Consider the following 2,915-nt stretch of genomic DNA (forward strand, 5'->3'; position numbering starts at 1 on the left):
AAGCATACTGCTAGTCTCCACATCTTTATCAGCTGAGCATAACACCAGTGTTTCCTTTTGCTGGGCATTTGGCTTTTGTCCACTCTGTCATAAAAACAACGAACACCTCATAAACCTTGGTCACACTTCTGATTGCAGTCCCATGTTACTTAGTGGTGGGGCATCTATTGTGACAAACCTGTCATTAGGCGACCTTTTACTGTTATGACAGGTTAACAGTGTGTCACAGGGAGTCTGTCATCGTTCAGCATGACCAGATTTTCAGTGGCGAGGTTCTCAGGAATCTGATCATCTGGCCAAAGATGATGATGATTATCTTTAAAAAAAATATTCACGCATGAGTACACTGTCGCTGTCTTCTGACACCAGAAAAGGACATCAGATCCCATTACAGATGGTTGTGAGCCACCATGTGGTTGCTGGGAACTGAATTCAGGACCTCTGGAAGAGCAGCCAGTGCTCTTAACCGATGAGCAATCCCTCCAGCCCTTGATTCAGGCTCTTTTTTTTTTTTTTTTTTTTTTTTTTTTCTGTTTCAAAAACTTTATTTTTTTCTTGGTAGAGGCTCCAGGGCAGTTACAAAGCGGCCTAGTGGCTTTAGAGGTTCATTCGGGTGGAGGTCCTGAGGCGGCTGGTGCAGCAGAGAAGGGAGCCCCTTGGAAGGCACAGAGGCCTCCTAGTCCTGCTTGAGAGTGAGGCGCTCAAAGAGATACTCGCCCAGAGATCCCTGGGGCACGCCAGTCTGCGCTGGCTGTGGCCCTGCCAGCCTACGGAGGTTAGTCAGGTGGCTGCCCATCTTCTCGATGAGCTTCGCCTCCTTATCCAGGAAGTGGCTTTCCAGGAAGTCACAGAGATGCGGGTCTGCTCGGGCAGAACCCAGGGCATGCAGATCCAAGATGGCCTGGTTCAGGTTCTTCTCCAGGGCCAAGGCAGCTTCCATGGCCTCCAGAGTTTTACCCCACTCATCTTGAGATGGCTTCTGCACATCCTGGAAGAGTGCACGGCCCCCACGTTCGTTCTGCAACTTGAGGAGATGCTCTCGCGCTTCTCCTTGGCCAATTCAGGGAAGAAGTGGCCTACGCCCTCCAAAGCCACGTCATCGCGATTGAAAAGGAAGCCCAGAGAGAGGTAGTGTAGGAGGCCCGCAGGTGCAGGTTGACCGGGCGGTTCACGGCAGCTTCCACTTCTGTGGAGTAATTCTGACGGATCTGAGAAGTCATAGCTGGTCCGCAGTACGGGGCAGACCGCGAAGACGGTGTTGGCCGGTCCTAGGAGACGGCGAGGAGATGGTCCCGGAGGCTGCGACTGGAGAGACTTGTAGGGCAGCTGGAAGCTAAGATGGGAGCCCCCGGGTCTGTTCCGTTCAAACGCTGTTGAAGCAAGACACAGACCCACGGGACCTCAAAGATGCTGCTTGATTCAGGCTCTTACAGTGAACTGCCAAATGGCTTAACCGAAGGGTCAGACTAATGTATTCTCCCATTAGCCCATCTTCAGATGGTCTTGTCATGGAATTGAACATTTGATGGTAATATTACAAAACTTTTCTTTCCTTTGCCTGGACAGTTATATTCCATGGTTACCATATTGCACCTAGGTTTTTTTTTTTTTTTTAAATTCAAGAATATACACCTTTTTAATTGTTTGAGACTTTTATCCATGCATGTAATACAAACATTGATCATGTCTACCCCATGCTCTCTCTCCAGTTCTTCTCACGTTGTCTCACTTCCCCTCTCAAATTCATGTATTCTGTTTGTAAATCTATGGAGCCCACTTACTGCTGCCAGTGTGTGCATGGGTTGGATGCCCCCCATCCCCCAATCCCTACATCTACACGCAGTGAGGGGGGTTATTTTGATAAAAATTGTGGAGGAAAGGAAAAAAAACTATTTCTTCAAGGTTTTTTTTCCCTTCTTCTTTTCCTTTTCTTCCTCCTTTCCTTTCTTTCTTCTGAGGGCTGGCCTGGAACTCCTTATGTAGACCAGGCTACTGGAGCACAGGTAGCTTCTCGGGGGCTGCTTCCATGAAGATGCACCTTCAGTTGTCAATGGTGCCTCGGTAGGGGTTTGATTCCATGATCCTCTCCATTCAGGCTGGAATGTCAGCTGGCTTGTTCTTGTGTAGACCTTGTGCGTATAGGCACAGCTGCTTCGGGTTCACGCCCATAGAGCAGGTTTGCTGTAGGTATCTGCTGCTCTGGCTCTCACAATCTTTTCTTACTGCCTTCTCTTTCTCGATGACTTGGATGGTGGGGGTGGGGGTGTGTGATAAGATATCCCTTTTAGAGCTAAACACTCCGCCATCTCTGGAGACCACATAAGGTTTGTGAGATGCTCTTCAAGTGGAAAGGTAAATGCTTAGATGGCAGCTTATGTCCATTTAACAGAACAGTGCTAGCAGACTTTCCCCTAGGGCATATGGCTTAACTAGTCATAGGTTCTTGGCTCAGTTAACAGCATCAGGCCGGAGTCCTGTTTGGTGGAGTGGACCTAATTTCAATCATAAAGTAGTTGGTTACTTTCATAACATTTAAGCCATTATTGCAATCGTGGGTTTATCAGGCTAGTCAGCGTTGTAACTCACAGGCTTCCTCGCTGCTGAGACTTGGGTAAGACAGCTGATTACTATTCTCTACTGACAGGGTACACAGCGCTTTGCAACACCATGGAAGTGAGTAGGGGTGAAGCTTCTAGGTCAGTCCTGTCACCCTCATTTCTCCATGCTCTATGGTTCAATTGTGTCACAGAGCAACCAAGTATACTGACCGTTGTCTGTAATACTTGGGGAATCTCTAGGGCCATAGTGACTAACAACTCAATAAGCAGTAACCCCTACTTAATAATTGGGTTTATTTGATGCCGTGATATATGGAAGAGGTATTGCCCCTTCCTCCACTACAGACTAACTCCATT

General features: G+C 48.0%; 1 pseudogene across 1 annotated transcript; it reads right to left on the bottom strand.

Moving 5' to 3' along the window:
* Positions 1-676: 676 nt before the first annotated feature.
* Positions 677-1,220, bottom strand: LOC308422338 (ferritin light chain 1-like; annotated as a pseudogene). The gene has a single exon. The product of its transcript is annotated as a ferritin light chain 1-like (transcript).
* Positions 1,221-2,915: the final 1,695 nt, after the last annotated feature.

This window comes from Micromys minutus, assembly GCF_963924665.1.
Source record: "Micromys minutus genome assembly, chromosome: 7".
NCBI lineage: Eukaryota > Metazoa > Chordata > Mammalia > Rodentia > Muridae > Micromys > Micromys minutus.